Source organism: Pinus tabuliformis, chromosome 7 (genome assembly GCF_031772625.1).
Source record: "Pinus tabuliformis cultivar Carrire ecotype Pingquan chromosome 7, CPIR1, whole genome shotgun sequence".
Taxonomy (NCBI): domain Eukaryota; kingdom Viridiplantae; phylum Streptophyta; class Pinopsida; order Pinales; family Pinaceae; genus Pinus; species Pinus tabuliformis.
In genome coordinates this window covers 166,743,666-166,764,805 of record NC_142293.1, presented here as the reverse complement: position 1 = coordinate 166,764,805, position 21,140 = coordinate 166,743,666, and positions in this window count along the sequence as shown.

Sequence of the window (21,140 nt, the reverse complement as noted above, 5' to 3'; positions counted from 1 at the left end):
GGTTCCTAGCAGAGTTCCATTAATCAGTCGAGCAACGAAGACAAAAGGCTTGGCACGATAGGCACATCAAGAAGAAGTCGTTTGAAATCGAAGACCGGGTGCTCCTTTACGAGAGTAGGTTCCAGAAGTTCCCAAGAAAACTGTAGATGCACTGGTTAAGCCCATTCATAGTGCCAGAAATAAGAGAATTGGGTGTGGTAAGGCTCACGCAACTGGATGGAGTCCTAATGCAGCGATGGGTGAATGGCGTGCGCCTGAACCCCTTCCACAAGTAACAAAAAATAAATAAAAAAAATTGAGATAATAAGGTTGTGGCAAAGCTTAGTATGCCCCAACCCATTTGTGGTCGGGGGGGTAGAGTCAGTGGTCATGTTGGTAGGCCTATTCAGCAGAGATTGGGTAGCGTCAATGGTCACGTTAGTAGGCCTAGTCAGCTGAGACAGTGACCACACATGTCATCCTAATCAGTAGAATACACGTAGGTCTGAACCTTTTCCAAAATTGATGACCGCACAAGTACCCGTATCATCCACCGTGCCAGTAGTTATTTCCTGATTAAGTAATTAATAAGGAAATTGTCAAGATAGGGTCACAAAATATTTCCCATTAAGCATATAATTAGTTAATAAATAAACCCATCATGGAAAAATAAAGATGCCATGCAACCCACTCTGTACTTTCCAGACCACGTCATAGTTGTCACGTCCAAGTCTGCTGACGGTGGCAGGATATAACTAGAATACATTGAAAGGTCGCCAGAGTAATTAGTTTTTAAAGCCTCGTCAGTTAGGGAACATTGTGTCAGAGTTGACTACTTAAATCGGAGGAGGATGAAGGGAACTCTAGAATTTCAAATCAAGAAGAATTCCAAGCTCGCTCTAAAGAACAAGGGCAGAGGACAAGAAGCAAGAAACCTCCAGTGTAGATAGTTTATCGAAAAAGAGAACTAATGGCGAAAGGAATAACATCAGTCCCACATAATACTCTCGATGCACGAATTGAAGCAGTGGATGATCTGTATGGAAAGTATGACAGGTTTAATTTGATCGACAATGACTTCATAGATGGTTTCCAGTTTCTGGCCATGAAAAGGGAGGTGTATGTAGAATAATTTCGAAGGGAGGATGGCACCAGGACCTCCAAAATCAGAGAAGAGTTCAAGGGGATACAGAGGTCCACACTATTCCACTTAAGAAATCTGCCCGTATTCGGCACCCAATTTGCCGCCATGCAGTGCACAAAATTGCTAGCAAGCAGGATGCATGGAGGGTTGCTATGGTTGGATAAGGAATATCCCATCCATGTGGAGGATATCAATCGACTCACCAGGCTGGCCGAAGTTGGAAATGCAGTCAGCACAACGTTCCAGGCTGGGGTCAAGTGGGGAAAGAAGCAGACGGAGGACAACATCTATGCCAGATACGGGATGGAGTGAGGTGGGAGGGGCACAAAGCTGGACAAGATTAACAAGGATAATATCAGGTTTTCTTGCTACCTCATTGCAGGTAAAACAATGCGGCACTTCACAAGGAATGAGTGCACCTTGGACACCATTTCAGTTGCGGAACACTGTTGCCAAGGAGAAGTACTCAACTGGTTAGCCTTCGTGCTCAATGAACTATTCGAGGCTTGTGAAGATGTGTATAGGAGGAGCATTGGGTTTGTGTTCAGGTACTTGTTAATGGCACTAGAAATGTGGAAATGGAGGCCACCATAAGAGAGGCAATTGGCAACCATTACCGAAGACCAACCAATTGTGCTTTGGTATGAATCATGGAAGGCATCGGGGGATCCCAACACAAAGGAAATCAACGAGAGAGCTTTCAAGGGCTGGTACAAGAAAATGTTGGACACCATTCGGTCCACTAAGAGGATACCCAAGGCTCTATTGGATGAATTCTCAAACGAGCTCTGGTTTGGCACCTCCCACGTGCACACTTACCTGAGATTGCGGTGTGTCAACCTGAGCACATTTAAGTTGAGGTTGTAGAGGTTTAGCTTGACGGAGGAAGCATTGCGCAGAGAAGTGGAGTCTTGGCTGGGAGTGGCCTACGAGGTAAGAGAAGGGAAACCCAAGTACCTTTTCAGAGCCTTAATGCCATAGGGCCGAGAGGGAGATGGATCAGAGAGCAGTCGAAAGTAGGCTGCCAATGAAGTACTCTAGCCAATGCTACTCTAGATGGAGGAAAAGATGTTTCAACTAAGATAGAAAGTCGCCAGCTTCAACCCAGGTGAGAGTAACTATCCTGAGCACTTTCAAGGTTCCACCATGCTTTCCCCCATTATAATGCCACCGCTCGCTATGGCGCTTCCCTCGGGAGTAGCTCAGGCTCCCTCCCAGATCACAGTCCCCAAACCTCAGAAAAAGCAAGTCATCCGAACCCCGATTGCCAAAAAGCTGGCTACTAAAAAGTAAAACATTAACCTACCAGCTCCAATCGTCAACCTCACTATTGAGGTCGAGCAGTCAATCCCCGCAACCACCATAGTCGAAAAGATCCATGCCACTACATCCACTACATTACATCAGTCACGGGAGTCATCCTCGTAAACTTCTTCCACTTCTGCGACATTATCTGAGAACCTCTCATTTGGTCACCGAAGGACTATTGCAGAAGCAAAAGTTCAGTCCAGTGGCTGGATAGAGGGCACCACCTCGACCATGGGAATGCCACCAATAGAGAGTACATCACCAATTCTTGGGTTGGACCCACCAGCAAGGAGATGCCTGGATACCATTTGGCAGAGGAAAAGGACTGAACCGTACTTGCCAACTCTCCCTATAAATCTCGCAGTGCCACCAAACCATAGCATTACTCCAACCACCCCACAATTCACTCCACCATCACAACAGGTCCAATCACCCACCTCCCATTTCGACAAATCCATTGCTAACAGCAAACCCCTACAACAGAAGTTCCCTGAACCAAGCACAATGTAAGCTGATACACTCCATCACTGGTCATTGGCCCAATTATTTTCCTTTATTCAGCAAGTAACACACAAGGCTGAGAGCCTCCATGAGGACCTGGCTAAAGAACATGAACATCAGATGAAGCAGTTGCACATGGTGACGGAGGAGCGAGATCGCCTACGAGAAGAAAACATGGAATTGCAAGCCCAGGTTGATCATATTACACAATGGTTTAGATCAATATGGCTGACCGTCACCAAGGCCAACACTAAAGCACCGACAGACATGACTGCCTGCACATTGGTCGATTGTTGTGATCACATACAGATGGCGTGCATGTGCCTGGTAGCCACCAATGCTGAGATGAGGTGGAAGCTAGAGATAGTAAGGTCTGCACTACCAGATCCAGTGGAAATTTACGCACAGATGGTCGAGGGAAAGGTCAGGGAACTGGAAGTGAAGAAGCAAGCCTTGGCTGAGGCCCTCACCAACGGATATGCCCTAATGGACAAGGTCCATGACTAGTCAGGTAGTTTAGCACTAAAGAACCACCTGGTTTACCCACTAAGAGAACAAATTCAGTCATTGTTTGCCAACACAAGGGATTGTACAGACCATACTCAGCTGCAGCAGATCAATGAGAAAATCGACATCCTCCAGGCCCAGGTTGATAGCATTGAGGAGGAGTCAACAAAGACGAAATGGATAATCAGAGATCTGCAGCCCCCGGTTTGAATGCAAGTTCTACTCTTGAAGGAGGCATGTGACTCCAATGGCTAGCAATGGAATGACCTGTACAGCCAACGGCCAACAAACCTAACATCACAATCGGCCGAAGTGTTCACTCAAGGCGTTGATGCAATTCTCGTCAACTGGGACCTGGCCCTTCAAAGATACTTTGAGTTCAGGCAGCGGACAACAGCCTTAGTCCCAAAGTTGGAACCTTCGTTTGGAACGGGGGAACCACAAGGGCAAGAAGGGACCACAGGAACAGATGCCACACTGCATGATCAGGTGCTCATGTCCTAAGTGTTGTAAAATGCTCAAAAATGAAAGTGCTCAGAACTTATTCAAAATTGAATCACTGGAAATTGCTCATCCTCCTGATTACGGCGCCATGAACGGTTCGAAAAACAGTCACCATATGAGAAAGTTATGCCAAAAACAAAATCGCCCAATAACCCTTAGTTTTGAATTTTTCAAAAAAAATTAAAAAAAAAGAATATTCCAGAGCATATTCCTTGGAATATTCCTTTTTGGGCAGCCAATCACAGGTTGCCACGTGGTAGGCTCGGAGGCTGCCACGTGGCCCAGGGTGACGTCAGCAAAGGTTTTTTGGGCGCATATTAAAATTTGTTTGGAGGCGGTGAGGTTTGATCCCAAGACCTCCCGTCTAACACCCAAGCGATTAACCGTTGAGCCACAGCTACAGATCTTGTTATCTGGCCGGAAGAAACTTTATTTAAAGTTTACAGTGGTATTTTGGCAGGCCCGAAGGGGGCCATCCCCATACACGCGACCTTCCACCTGGAACCATGGGCTCCGTTCAAACTGCTAGCACGAACTCGAACGCAAACCACCAGCGGCGATTCCCGGTCACATGCGCGCTAAAACTGGAGTTAAACTGACAGTTAAGTTGGTAGATTTTTGGCAGAGGGCCAAATTTGGGCGGTTCCGCCATAATTGGTGGAGCTAACTGGCCCCAACTACAGTTAGCTGGAGTTTTTTTAGGCCAAACTGGAAGGAATCTTTAATGAGCCATAACTTTGGCTAGGAAAGTCGGTTTTGGACAATTTTTTTTTTGATTTTGGGTATCCTTGACCTTTTGAAGCCATTGGCATAGGTATTACAGCCATCTGAGGTCATTTGAAGAGGTTTTGGAGCCGTGAAAGTTCTAGGAGCCACCAGGGCCCAGTATTGGGAGAACTGTATAGGGTTGCAAGTACTCATTGGAGGTGAACCAGTAGTCAATCCTGAAGGATTCAAGTGTTATGAATCTGTTTTTACAGTCTATTCCACCTGTAGAGACTTTTATTCAGCTGTATATTCATTTTGAGCATTTAATTAAAACGAGGACAGGCCCATTTGGGAGCCTTGGACCCAACAGATGTAGCCCAGGAGGGGTGAACTGCTTCATCAACTTCTTTTGCATCTGTGGTTGATATATTTTGCAGAACAAATTCGTTTTAGTATGTTAAACAGTAAAAGGAAATAAATCTACTATACTTAAATGGGTCATGAACAGCTGAAAATTGCATTTGTTTTTTTTTCCTGCAAGACATGGACATCTTTTAAACATGTATATTTCTGAATTGAATACCTTGCAAACCATTTACAAGTAGTTTCAAATTCAGATCAAGTTGGTATCATAGCTATGTTGTTGTTTCTTTGTATCAAAAGCAGTCAAATAAGCTATAGACAGAGCCTGAAACAAGCCAGGAAGCCTTCGAAATGCTCTTGTTATACAATTGCAAAGTAGATAAATGCTCTTTCAGTCAATCTCTGGTGTAGTTGTCTTTTGATTATTTTTGTGCAAAGATCTTCTAACTGTCTTGCAAGTATTGATGCTTACCAGGTTGAAACTTAAAAGAGGGGAAGGACAGTTGACTAGAGAACGAGAGAATTCTCAGTCAAGGAAGGCCAGAGAGCCATCACCTCCACCTTCAATTTCACCCTCAAGAGTCTCAGCAGAAGCTTCAAGAATGTATGCACATGAAGGAGAAATTCCTGCAAACATGGATCCAAAAGAAGAAGAAAGAGTCTTCATAAAGGCTTTCTTGGACCTCACTGAAATGGTGAGGATATTGTACCAAGAAAGAAATGAGAAATTGGTTGGAGAAGGGTCCAAACATCCACATGAAGGAGAGGGCTCTTCAGGAGGTAAGAAGGATGATGATCATTCCAAGAAAGGACATGGAGGTAATGGTGATCCACCACCCCCATCATCACCTTCTTCCTCTTCATCCTCGTCTTCTTCTTCTGTGCATAAGCATAGATCCTCTGGAAAAAGTCCTTTTTTGAAGCTTGATGTAAAATTCGAATTACCTATGTTTAATGGTGAAGTGAATGCAGAAAAGCTTGAAAACTGGATTAGGCAGTTGGAAGTTTACTTGAGGATCCAGAATATGCATGATGATGCCACCAAGATTCAGTTGGCTTCTTTGAGAATGGATGGAGCAGCATTGGTCTGGTGGGAGGCCAAGACTAAAGAGGAGATCAAGAAATTTGGTAAGGTTACCATAACATGGCCAAAATTTCTGTTAGCCATTAAAAAACAGTTTTATCCTCTTGCTCACATGCAGAAAGCCATTATGAACTAGCAAAATTTCAGACAACTTAAGGGTCAGAGTGTCCAAGACTACACCCAAGAATTCAGGAGAAGAGCTCTCTTGTTAGGGGTAGATTTACAGACCCAGGAAACCTTACTGAAATACATTGGTGGCTTGCATAGCTACCTTAGACACACCATCTTGATGTTTAACCCTACTAGCCTGGATGAGGTTTGTGTCCAAGCTACCCATTTAGAGGTAAGGGGAAAAACACATTTGAAGAGGGTAGAAACAAGACCCCCAAGGGGAAAAACAAAGAAAAAGCCTCCAAGGGAAAGGGCAAAAAGAATGCATCTGTCAAATAGGAGAGTGAGAAAGTGATCTGTAAACACTGTTCTAAACCAAGCCATGAGGAGAAAAACTGTTGGAAATTACATCCTGAAAAAAGACCTCAATTTAACAAATCCAAAGGGAAACAGAAAACTGCTACGACTACATCTACACCAGAAGATTTAGGGGATGATTCAGGTGATGAAACCAAAATTGCAGCCATGGGTTTGAAAAACTTGAAGGGAAAAGAAATTGAAACTCAAGCCAGCACTAGTACCTCAAACTACCGTGTACAAGCTCCTAATGAGGAAGAAAGAATTGAACTGTTTCATGTGAGGGTGATTTCAAAACATACTAAAATTGACACACTTTTTGATAGTGGGTCACAAGCAAACCTTATATCAAAGGACTTGGTCAAGCAGCTTAAACTTGAGACTATTCCACATCCAAAACCATATCCACTTGGATGGATTTGCAAGGATGCAAATTTACAAGTTTCAAGAAAGTGCACATTGCGCTTTGCAATTACTGCACATTTTATTGACACAGTTGAACTTGATGTGGTACCTTTTGATATAGCAGGAATTGTTTTGGGAAGTCCTTACTTGGTTGATAGGAAAGCTATCTTTCATCACCATGAAAAAAATATCATCTTTTCAAAGATGGAAAGGAGTTCATTGTTAGAGCTCATCGCAAGAAGACAAATATAGTGATGGTGAATGCACGACAGGTAAAAAGGCTGGTCAATTCAATTAAGAATTTTGTTCTTCTTATGATTAAGCCCAAGGTTGATGTGAATCATGAGTCATTTGACAATTGTGATCCAAAACTTAAGTCGGAACTGTATGATGTAGTTGATGCATATCATGAGATGTTTCAGGAGCCAACAAGTTTGCCTCCTAAGAGGGAGATTCAACATGAAATCCATTTGCATCCAGATTGTCCTCTTCCAAACATAGGCATGTACCGCATGTCTATTATGGAGAATGCTGAAATAAAGAAGCAAATCAAGGACTTGTTGGACAAGGGTTTCATAAGGCCAAGTACTTCTCCATGTGGGTCACCGATTGTATTGATTCCAAAGGAAGATGGCACTTAGCGTATGTGTGTTGATTTCAGGGCCTTGAACAAGATAACGGTAAAGAATCATTACCCACTCCCAAGGATAGATGATTTACTAGACCAGTTGAAAGATGCTCGATATTTCACTAAGTTAGACTTGTGCACTGGATATCATCAAGTAAGAATTGAAGAAAGTGACATTTGGAAGACAGCCTTTAAAACCAAACAAGGACTCTTTGAGTGGCTTGTGATGCCGTTTGGTTTGCGCAATGCACCTGCAACTTTCATGCGGGTAATGGATGATGTCTTGCGTCCTTTTCTTGATGATTTCGTTATTGTCTACTTAGATGAAATCTTAATTTTCAGCAAGTCTAGAGAAGATCATGTCATGCATGTTAGGAAAGTACTTGATGTTTTGAAGAAGAATAAGTTATTTCTTAAAATGTCAAAGTGTGAATTTGGAAAGACTTCTTTGGTTTATTTGGGACACATAGTAGGAGGAGGTGCTTTGAGAATAGATCCTGCTAAAATAGAGGCTACTGTGAATTGGCCTACTCCCAAATACATAATAGAGGTAAGAAGTTTTTTGGGTGCAGCTCAATATTGGAGGAAGTTCATCTCTAACTTCTCTTCTATAGAAGCTCCTATGCATGCAATGACAAGTGTGAAGCATGCTTTCCAATGGGGAGGCAAGCAGCAAAAAGCTTTCGAATCTTTGAAAGAGAAGATTAGTTCAGCTCCGGTCCTTGCATTACCGGATTTGAGACAGCCATTTGAGATACAAACCGATGCTAGTGAATATGCCATGGGTGCAGTTCTTCTACAACATGGTAAGCCTATTGCTTTTCATTCTGAAACTTTTAATGGTGTTGTTGTAAATTATCCTACATATGATAAGGAGTTGTATGCATTGGTACAAAGCGTCAAAAATGGAAAAACTATTTGATGGGCAAAGAAACTGTTATACATACCGACCATCAACCCTTACAGTACTTGCAATCACATAGCAAGTTACAACAGTCACGACACTTCAGATGGATGGGCTTCTTGCAATAGTTCCATTTGGTAATAAGGTACAAGAAAGGTACTTTGAATAAAGTTGTTGATATGCTTTCAAGGCCTATTATTGGTGTTGTTACTTTACTTAAGAATGATTCCATTGTACATGATAGTTACATAGAACAATATGCATTTGATGATGACTTTAAAGATGTGTATGCTAACTTGAGTAAAGGGAATCATGTAGAGGAAAATGACTATCACATGCATAACAATTTGCTGTTTCATTTGGGAAAGTTGTGTATACCACAGGGGGAGAGAATAAATGTCATAAGAGAAGCTCATTCTTCTCTTATTGCTGGCCATTTTGGTGTAAGCAAAACAATTGCACATCTACAGAGGTATTGTTATTGGCCTCGCATGGTAGATTCTGTTTCAAGGTTCATAAGAGGTTGTTCATTATGTGCTACAAGCAAGCCTAGTAATAGGAAGCTTGGCTTGTATACTCCTTTGCCGGTACCTTCTAGACCATGGGAGAGCATCTCTATGGATTTTGTAGGAGGTTTGCCAAAATCTAGAAAGCAGCATGATTATTTATATGTAGTAGTTGATCGTTTCAGCAAAATGTGTATACTTATGCCTTGTAAGAAAACTATAACTGCTGAACAAACTGCTAAATTATTTTTTCATCATGTATGGATTCACTTTGGTTTGCCTACTTCCATTATTAGTGACAGGGATTCCAGATTTGTGGGGAATTTTTGGTCCAACCTATGGGAGATGATGGACACAAAGTTGAAGAAAAGTATTGCTTTCCATCCGCAAACAGATGGACAAACAAAAGTTGTGAACAGAACCATTGTGCACCTCTTGAGAGGTTATTGCAACAAGCATCCCAAGCTTTGGGATGAACATTTGCACTACATACAGCATGCTTATAATTGTTCCAAGCACTCTTCCACAAACACCTCACCGTTTGAAGCTTGTTTTAGTTACTTGCCAAAATCACCTCTTGATTTCATTCTTGGGAAAGATGTCGCCATTGAGGGACATAGTGATATTGACAAATCTCATTCATTCATTGAAATAATTCAGCAAATACATCAGCAAATTCAAGAACAGCTTGAGAAGAGTCAAGGCAAGTACAAGGAAAGACACGACAAGCATAGAGTCGATCACAAGTTTCGGGAAGGGGATGAGGTATGGCTGTACATTAGTAAGGAAAGGATGCAAGGAGAAGGTAAAAAGTTGAAGCCTATTCATTATGGTCCATTCAAAATCCTCAAGGAGGTTGGAAATAATGCTTTTCAATTAGATTTGCCTTCCTATATGCAAACGTATTCTGTTGTCAATGTGGAGAACTTACGTTTGTATGAACCTCCTTTGATTGCTAATCATGAAAGTGTTGTTCAGCTGCCATCTATAGAAGATTTCTCGCCAGAATTCTTAGATGAGCTAAAAGAAGATACAATCCTTGACAGAAGGACACGCACTTCAAGGAGGGGCAATGTAGATTATGTGCGGGTTGGTTTCAAAGGCAGCAAACCAAACAAGGAAAAGTGGATGGAGGTGGACAGAGTGAGGGAGCTGTACCCTCACCTCTTTAACAGGTAGTTGAAGGCTTTTGGGGTCCAAAAGCTTCCCAATGGGGAGGCGTGATCAGGTGCTCATGTCCTAAGTGTCGTAAAATACTCAAAAATGAAAGTGCTCAGAACTGGTTCAAAATTGAACGAATGGAAAGTGATCATCCTCTTGATTCTGGTGCCACAAACGGTTCAAAAAACGGTCGCTGTATGAGAAAGTTATGCCATAAACAAAATCGCCCAATAACCCTTAATTTTTGAATTTTTCAAAAAAAAATTTAAAAAAAGAATATTCCACAAAATATTCCAGGGAATATTCCTTTTTAGGCATCCAATCACAGATTTCCACGTGGCAGGCTCGAAAGCCGCCACATGGCCCAGGGTGACGTCAGCAAAGGTTTGTTGGGCGCATATTAAAATTTGTTTGGAGGCGGTGAGGTTTGATCCCAAGACCTCCCATCTAACACCCAAGCGGTTAACCGTTGAGCCACAACTACAGATCTTGTTATGTGGGCGGCAAAAACTTTATTTAAAGTTTACAGTGGTATTTTGGCGGGCCTGAAGGGGGCCAGCCCCATACACGTGACCTTCCACCCGGAACCATGGGCTCCGTTCAAACCGCTGGCACGAACTCCAACGCAAACCACCAGCCGAGATTCCCGGTCACATGCACGCTAAAACTGGAGTTAAACTGACAGTTAAGTTGGCGGATTTTTGGCGGAGCGCCAAATTTGGGCGGTTCCGCCATAATTGGCGGAGCTAACTGGCCCCAACTACAGTTAGCTGGAGTTTTTTTAGGCCAAACTGGAGGGAATCTTTAATGAGCCATAACTTTGGCTAGGAAAGTCGGTTTTGGACAGTTTTTTTTTTATTTTCGGTATCTTCGACCTTCTAAAGCCATTGGCATAGGTCTTACAGCCATCTGAGGTCATTTGCAGAGGTTTTGGAGCCGTGGAAGTTCTAGGAGCCACTAGGGCCCAGTATTGGGAGAACTGTATAGGGTTGCAGGTACTCATTGGAGGTGAACCAGTAGTCAATCCTGAAGGATTCAAGTGTTCTGAATCCATTTTTACAGTCTATTCCACCTATAGAGACTTTTATTCAGCTGTATATTCATTTTGAGCATTTAATTAAAACGAGGACAGGCCCATTTGGGAGCCTTGGACCCAGCAGACGTAGCCCAGGAGGGGTGAAATACTTCATCAACTTCTTTTGCATCTGCGGTTGATTTATTTTGCAGAACAAATTCATTTTAGTATGTTAAACAGTAAAAGGAAATAAATCTGCTATACTTAAATGGGACATGAACAGCTGAAAATTGCATTTGTTTTTTTTCCTGCAAGACATGGACATCTTTTAAACATGTATATTTCTGAATTGAATACCTTGCAAACCATTTACAAGTAGTTTCAAATTTAGATCACTGCAGGCTAGCGTCAAGGTAGAAGAGGCACCCACTCCGCAAGTACCGATCAAAGAAGCAGAAGTGTCGATACAGCAAACAACAGAGACAACGCCGGTAGTAATGCAACCACCACCTGTAGAGAAAATGGAAGTAACAACAGGACCAACAGAGGTAAAAATGACTTGACTCGGGGACAAGTCAAGAAATTGGGTCGAGGCCTGTTGGGGCCTTCGTTTAAATTTGAAAGGTTTTGACCAATTTTCACTGACCAAAGGGCAGGAAAGAAACAGACGACAGCAACTGTTGGGTGACGGAACAAACAGTTGCGGAGGAATGGTGGCAAGGTGGTAGCAGAAAGCAAAAGTAGCCGAGGAGGCGGGAAGGTGCAGAAGTAGCCAAGGGCGAAAACGGTCGAGCAAGAACTAGCAGTATAGGCAGCCGGGAAGGATATAAAAGGGGGAGGCCAGAGAGGAAAAAGATTGTTTTTGGACCAGCTAGTGGAGAAGGGAGTCAGTTGAGGTCAAGAGCAGGTGAAGGGACACACAGTTGCAGAGCCTGAATGAAAGAGTGTTGGGATTGGAGGACTTTGGTCACGAAACCAATCTGGACCCGAGCGACTGAGCCGGGTACTTTATGTAATGTTTATGGATAATGCCGGATCATAATGTAATCTTTCATGTTAAGTTTAATATAAGACATATCCGATGCTAGTTGTGACTTCTGATGTATTTGGGCCTCGTGCTTAGTGTTTCTATTAAAATTTTGAATATCCTATCAGTTGCATGTAGACGTTAATTCATAGATTGATTCAAGGATTTTGTTATCTTTGTTTTTTGTATAATGGATATATGTGTATGATTCAAGGATGCTATTATCTTTTTTTTTTTTTCATATAATGGATATATGTGTATGTGATCGAATGCACCCGATTGATACTCCTTCGACCCCATGTTGAACCCTTCTCCCTTTTGGTTGCAGTGCACCTCGAGTGAGACTCGTTGCCCTTCAGGGTCAGGTGAAAATGTCAGTGTTGTCCTAGACTACAGCAGACCACTGTTGGCCTCCTGTGCCCAAACCCAGGGTCTTCCCCTTGATGACCCTTTTGAGCCAACAGGGTCGAAGGAAGTCTTGATAGCCTTGGACTTCTTTTGTGGCCCTATTTTCTCTTGTTCCCTGGTGTGCTTAATCCAAAATAGAATAGTCTCTGGCTCTACTCCTCCCTACTTTGATTGATGTTCTTCCTCCTCTGTCTGTGAGGAAGGTGACTTCTGGATCCTGTTAGAGCCATGCTCCTCCTCTTCTCCCTATCCTCTTGTTTTTTTCATGGTTGCGTTCTCTGCCTTGGTTTTCTCCTCAACCTCCTTCTTCCTTTTCTCAGCCAATTATTCCATCTTCAGCGTTGCCTCTTCCTTTTTTTTCTTTGTTGCAGACTTGCTAGACCCAACTATCAAGTCCAAAGCGGTGCACCAATCTATCGGCCAGCAGTCGAGGACTGTTGCGATCATGTCGTCTGTGGCCAGGTATGGAAGGTCATACCACTTTTTCTTAGGATCCTTTTGAGCATGCATGGAGCCATGGTGGAAGTCCGTCTTGAACTCCACATACTCTGCTAGCTGATCAAAAACTATTGGCAACAACCACGGCTTGCGGTTGATGGCCATGTGGATATTCATCTCCATCAAGATCCAAAATACCTTGTTTTCCTTGACCCTTTAGGGGTCCTTCGTAGCCCAGAGTGAAGTGAACTTCATCGCTTCCAGTAGCTCCTGCGCGACTGGAGGAAACTGACTATCCTCTAGTAACTCGCACACGACCAGCACTATGGACAGCAGTAGCCATACTTCGTGAATTTTTTTTATTTGATCCTGCGCCTCATTTGCGTGAAACTTCCTCATAATCTTTCCTGCCAGGATATGAGCGGCTACCTTGACCGCGAGGTTGGTTATGCTAGTGATGGAGTAGCTGCACGACTTCTTAGAAAGCTTAAATTTATCCTTCATTTCTTTGGCGAGGTCGTGCTCACCTGTCTTTCCACCAAATGCCATGGCTGGATTTTCTCCTGTGTGCAGCAGTTGAGTGATCTGATGGATCAACATGTCAGTGATTGGTATTGGCTCCTCTAGCCAAAGGCACCCATCGTGCACCAAGAACAACAACTGCTTGATTACTATCATGGTTATCGGTATGCGGTTATAATGCGTTACCCATAGCATGTTTAACAGACCAACCTTATCCACCCCTTTTACCCACTGTTGTGGAGGTAAATCCCCTCTGCGGACAGAGGCGATCCCTACTAGCCCAGACCGGGTCTAGAAACAATCAAACAATGCTATCACGCAAGTTCCTAATTGCAAATTAAAGGTGGATGATGAGAACCTACTTGGATTCCAATGCTAATATTCGTAGAAGAGACATCGCTCTCGTTCCTTTGCTTCGACCGGTCACGATCCCCACGATCTTCGTGAATGGACACCTGCACATGCAAAGAACAACACAAATACAAGCATAAAATCCAATAGATGCAATTATATATCAGTCAGAAAAGATATAACTCAACATCAATCATTACAAAGGACAATGAGAGTGGAACCATAATGATAGTCATCTATTATTGATAAACAACAAAGAAGAATACAACCATAGTTCTGACGTCAAATCCTCCTTTGGCTGGGTGGTCAGCTACACAAGTCTTGCAAAGCTTGTTGGGATAGGAAACAAGCCTCTCTCTCCTTGGTTACAAGAATCTCCTCACTTAGATTTGGCCTTATGGATGCAAAGAAGGCTCTTGCAACTTCAATCTCTTGAACTCCTGGAATTCTTGCTATCTTAGCACTTTGCTGGAACTAGCTTGCTCAAGGAAAAAGAACAAGCTTTTATAGATAGAGTGGAAGGAGATAGGATCAACCACAATATTCATGGGATTGGCTTTATCACTAAGAAGCTTCCATGAAAGGTGGCAAACCACTTCCCTTCTGTGGAGATTCGAAGCAAAACCATCCTAGCTCAACATAGATTCAGTTGATGAATGGGTTAAGGAGAACCTTCAGAAGTTTGTTTGTTAAAAACTTTACCCAACTGGGTTGGCGCGAGTGCGACTCTAAGACAGAGCACCAACTGGCGCGCCCTCTTTAGAGGATTTCCCCCATTGGCGCGGGAAGTACACTGTGGAACCACGCCAATGCAAAAAGAGGTCTTTTTATGGGTATTCTGCAGGAGATGTCTTCAGGGCATATGAAGCTCATACTTAGAGGAATATAATGCAAGTGGTTTCAGGTCATGTCACTTCTCACAGGTCCCGAAATGAGTCCTCCAGTGTGCAGGAGAGGGGTAACAGGGATGGTGACAAACGGTGACAAATTACTGTGTAACAGATGCCCCCTAAAGCATGAGGCCCGAGAGAGAGAGAGGGGTGAAATGCTTTACAAGAACATGTGTAACTGAAAACACCACCGCCGAAGAACCTGCGTAAAGAGGTACAACTAATATCTCAAGTACATGATATATGTGGCATGGGCGCAACCATCCATAACAGAGTACACAATAATCTAGATCCAAGGTATGGGCGCAGCCATCTAGTGAGGATCGATAAATAGACTCAGGCATGGTCGCAGCCATCCAGTGAATGAGTCATGTAATAAACATAATAAGCCACAAATCGCAGCCTGGATTCCAACAAACAAAATCCAGGGTCTTGTGCTCCATCTCGACCCGAACAAAGTACAAGTTCAGGCATGCGAATACATGAGTTGGAGTCAAACATGCATGAACATCATCTGATTATCAGCCAATAGTGAAAACTATTAACATACATGAGAGGTACCACCAATAATGACAATGGCCCTCAAGGTACTATAGGTACAATCTACGGCATGCAAATGAGTGAGCTGGCGTCGAACACCCGTAGAATCATTCGATCGGAGGCCAATGATGAAAACCTCGCGTCGAACACGAAGAACCTGCCATTGAGGCATGCAGGCTCCAAGGGACCGGAAGGGAGTCTCTAGATCAGCTTCCTGGATAATGAGCTGAAGTCGACAGGAAGTGACCTTGATCAAAGGTGGGCCACAGTGTTTCCCACATCATTGACACGAGACAGAGGAATAATGTTGTGGTGAATCAGAATTATGTGAGGTATCAGAGGGAGGTTGTAATTCTGTAGAGGTCAACTTCTCTTAAACATATCGGCGGCACGACAGTGGACTTGGCAGTATTTGACATCAAATGAGCAGAGGTCATGGTGACAAGGCAATGAGAAGATGAGAGGTCAAATAGGATCACCCAAACCCACGGAGGCAAGTGTAAAAACAAGATGAGATGTCCCCACCCAGACACGAATGCAGACAAGTGCCATGTTCAAGAGCGACATACTGCCGACACGACAATAATTGTGGGTCCATTTTCCCCACCATTTCTGGCGAGTACCCCAGTTATTTTGAACAAGCTTGACGGGGATAACATATGCTTGTGAGGCATCATCTTGACGGACTCCAATGTCATCAAGTTTTAACAAGTATGACAGAGGAAGAACTCGGCGTCTTTTCATGTTTAGAGAGTTTGAAAAGACAGCAGAAAAGAAAACTCCAAGGGTGTCCTTTTTCGTAAAGTTGTGTCTCTCGAGCCCGAAAAAGTATAAAACAATGCTCGAAAGAACCGCCTGACCATTACGATCGAGGAGTACTTTTCATGATTAGTGATTTCGACCTGAAAAAGTAAAAAAGCAATCGAAACCACGTCGCTTCGTGACTGTTAACGAACCTAAAACGACAAGGGTCCGACGATCTTTTCGTTTTTACACGGTCGGAAAAGAGTTTAAAGACGACCGCCTCTTATTTACGTTTAACGAGTCAAGAGGAATAACTCAGCAATATTTTCATATTTAGACGATCAGAAAAGAGTTAAAAGCAGACCTCCATTTTTATTCTCTTTAACGAGTAAAAAAGGGAAAAATACTCGGCAATCTTTTCATATTTTACGAGTCAGAAAAGAGCTTAAAGGTGACTCATCCTAGAGGAACGAGTGGTATAAAGGGTAGCAACTGGTTCCGGCAATGGTGGAACTGCTCAAAACATGTAATGGTCAAGAGGCTGGCTAAACCACTCATCGCTGCGGTTCCTCAGGAAAGGAAAAACAACCAAGTGAGAGCATATGATCGGCCAAAGAGATGGTGGTGATGGAATGAAACAACCAAGGCTCATCTAGCAGAATTTAGCAGATAAAGACAGCAATCACGAGATGTAAAATGGGTATGGGTTCATTTTTACACAAGCTTGAACCATGGAGAACTTTGCTTGGATTCAGTTTCATGTTTACACAAGCTTGAAACGAAAAACTATGCTTGTTATAAGTTCGCATGCCCCCAGCATAATAACGCAAATCGAGGTACATGCCCCCCAAGCTTCATTGCATTCAACAAAGTGGATGGAATGAAGGTTCACTCTCGAGATCTAGGAAAGACGCGACTTGGATTTTACGAGATCTTAATCAAAGACTCGATTTGGAAAAGGAGGAGTTGTTTCATTTTTTAATGAGGTTGACACAGTAAAAGAACTATCCTCATAACCCTTGTTTCATTTTTTAACGAGATTGACACAAGATCAGGAACTATGCTCCAACTAAGCCTAGTTTCATTTTTTAAGGAGCTTGACATAGGAAAGGAACTATGCTCCACCAAACCTAGTGTCATTTTTTAAGGAGCTTGACACCGGAAAGGAACTATGCTCCACCAAACCTAGTTTCATTTTTTAAGGAGCTTGACGCCGGAAAGGAACTATGCTCCACCAAACCTAGTTTCATTTTTTAAGGAGCTTGACACCGGAAAGGAACTATGCTCCACCAAACCTAGTTTCATTTTTTAAGGAGCTTGACACCGGAAAGGAACTATGCTCCACCAAACCTAGTTTCATTTTTTAAGGAGCTTGACACCGGAAAGGAACTATGCTCCACCAAACCAAGTTTCATTTTTTTAAGGAGCTTGACACCGGAAAGGAACTATGCTCCACCCGAACTTCATCATAATGAATAGAAAGTCGGGGCTTCCAAGATTGCCACTCCCGGTGGAAGGGAAACATCTTGGAAGTTAGGGCCCAATGCCCCCAGGACACTATGCACGATGGCGGCATCACTGGATCCAGGCATGGGATAGGTGGCCACGTAGTTGATCTGTGGTGGGGTAGATGCAACTGGTGGATGAAAACTAGGAGGGGACGACAATGGCGCAGGAGGCATCGGGGGACTAACGAATGACACTTGATCGATAGTCACAATTCTTCCATCGTGCGGAAAGAAAACCACACGGAAAAGCGAAGAAACGAGGGCCCCCATGGCGTAAACATAGTCGCGACCAAGGAGAAGACTAAAGTCTAAAACACCTTGGGTAACCAAGATGTCTATATAGACGGTTTTGCCTCCCAAAGTAATAGGGAACTTCGAGAGAACTCCTAGAGATGGACAGGCTCCTCTGTTGAAGGCCAACAGATTCTGAGTGACTGGCCCAAGCTACGGGGAACCTAAAGCTTGCCAAGTAGTGTACGGCATAATACTGACAGATGCCCCTTCATCCAAAACAGTGCCAGGTACTGCCTTAGCACAGGCATGTACTGTGATCTGGAAAGGCATATGGGATGGAAGGTGACCGGCGATTAGACGATCCCAATCAAAGGAAGCGACCAGACTACTTGGTGGGGGAATTTTATGATTGCCCCCATGTGCTAAAGGAACCGAAGGAGAACCTTCGGGAGCAGCTGGGTTAGGAGAGTCATTTCGGGACTCAGGAGAATCTGAAGAGACGAGAAGAACATGGGCGTGATTCTCTTCCGAAACAGAGTGAGCGAGCGGCAGACTCGAGTCGACACTCTTTCTGACTAATGGTTGGTCTGGAACAGGCTGGGGACAGCCGGGTTCGGTTAGAGGGGCCTGGGCAAGAGAAGAATTTGAAGCAATCTCTTTGTCAGCAGGGGGATGATCTGTAGCTATAGAGAGACGTCGATATCCAACGGGTAGTTGGGGTGAAGGAGCTGTAAGACTTTCCAAGACAACGGAGGCTTTATCCATGAGTGGACAAAGGTGAAGGGGATGATTGCCTTCACAAAGTCTACAGGGGATTCGAATCTTCCCTTTTCCCTTACCATTCCCGACTGATAAGGTAGCATCGCCATGAGCTTCAGAGGACGATGAGGGGCGGGCCGGATCGTGAGACCATACTTCGAGTACCCTGGGAATGCCAGGACAATCGCGAAGAAGATGGTCCTCCTTGCATAATTGACAAGGAAACTTGACCTTCCACGGAGGAGCGGAAGGGGGCCCAACTTTAGGTGTATTCGAGGGGGTAGCTGCACTTGTAACCTTTCCCTTAGGAGCCTTCTTCTTCTTCGTCTTCTTCTTCTTCTTCTTAGCCACCTGGTTACTTGAATCGAGACTTTCACCAGGTGAAGTGGAAGATGAGGATGCAGAAGTGGGCGTAGAAGGGGAGAGATCCACCTTAGAATCAACATGATGTTGTTCAGGTGGAGGGACGGATTGACTAGACGGTGAGATGGCAGGGACCAAAGAGGTTCAGAACAACCAAACTGGCAACCCAACAGTTAAAACTGGGAGGGACAACGTTGCCATATAAGGAGCACCAACATTCCAAACGGAGCGAAATGACCAGGGTTCCTGTCAGAGGGGGTCCCTGGGTTGGTGAACCCCAGAAAAGTTGCCATCGAGAACGAAAAGAAGCCTACTCAAGCTAATGCACACAAGATCTAACCAGGTAATGTTAATCGCGGCCAAATAAATTTTAAGACGCAAGGACACAACTTGACCTTTTCATGTTTTAAGAGTCGAGAAAAGGACAAAAAGATGACTCTAGTCTCCTTCGAATGTTTAGTGAGCCCGAAGTGACAAATGCTCAAGTGAGCCTTTTCGTTTAAGGACTCTGAAAAGGATCAAAAGTGACTACTCTGGAGAACTAGGCAAAAGGGTTTACCAAACAAATCCGTAAAACTGCATATACACCTTGGCAGTCATATGAAAACCAAGGACTTCCCGTATGGCAGTCAATCTTCCCGAATGCTGTGTTCGGTGCATTACGGCTTGTAAGGCGGCAGACACGGCTTCCTGTGGATAAAGGATGATAACCTAGTGGGGTCTCCCCATATACTCGACGATACGTGGGAGATCAAGTCCGTGCTAGACCACTTGTTGCGTCACGGAAGGAGGAATCACCCGACCTTAAGTGAAACAAAAGTGACTAGGTTTAACGATGCCGGAGCACGTCTCTAGCCTAGACCTCTAAACAGTGAGCGTTATGTTCCAATGCATTTTTAAGTTCATTCAGTTCATTTTACAGTTGATCTTTGATTAGGTTTCGATTTCCAAGTCCTACCATATGTAATCTCTCACAATTCCCTAAATGCAAGCTATATGCCAAAAGGTATCATTTCGTTCGATGAACACTAACTACGAGAGAGTTGAGAACTTTTCAATCAAACAAAATTACCATAAACAATCAAAAACCACTCTAATGCAGCTAATGGCAATAAACGGAACTTTTCTTTAAAGTCACTAATCAATGAAAAGCTCTAATTTCCATTAACTAACTCAACGCAAAAGAGACTGTTCGTTTTCTTTTCAATGGCAAAGTGCACTAAACAAATTTTGAGAGATAATAACACCGAGTAAAAGAGACAAATTTCACTCAATGAGAATGCAATCAAGTCCCCAAAACACCAAGGCAGTCCTTCAAACCAAAGAAAAACACCAAGGACTTCAGTGAGCTATGTGATCTAAGCCCAAACGAAGCCAAGCGAAATCCAAGCGAAAAGAAGAGAATCACTCGAATAACGCAATAAAACGTTTAACAATCACTGAACAAGTGCAAGAGAGTAACCAAAAAGTTGACTGGACAAACAGAAGACCAAAACTCCTAAGGAAGGCTCGATGCACAAAGCCACTAGATGCCCTAGGGCTAAAATGTGAAATCGGTGGAAAATGGCAAACACCCAGAGTATGCAAATGTAATCTATGCACACTTTTCATTCATATCCTGAAAATGAGAATTCTAATTATGCAAGTGTGATCTATGAAAGAGAATTCTCAAACACACGATGATTCTAATGTAATCTAAGAACCAATCAAGTGCAAATCAAGAAAAACGGGTGTGAGTTCCAAAGATCATAAACTAAAAACACTCAAAGGTGATTAACACTCATACACAATTTAGGCCCCCCCCCCCAGCGAATGAGGGGGAAATTTTGTTGCAAAATCAAAAGCAAAAAGATGCAAAATTGTGAAAATACTGAGACAAACCTCCAAGTAATGATCAAAGGAGATCAAATTAATAATTTGCCAAAAATAACCTCAAAACCAGTCAAACAAGACTCTGACACACTCAAGTGATTGAAAAAGGTGTAGCTAGACACAAAACCCAAGCTTGGAAGGCTGCAAACAAGCAAACTGGAAAAGTTCACAGGCCTAGCGCGACTGTCAGGTGGAAAAGTAGCGCCAATTGAGGATTGGCGTGGGCTGTACACTGGCAAGTGGCGCCAATTGGCGCGCCTGTCATGCAAAAAAGAGTGCCAATCAAGTTTGCTAGCTTA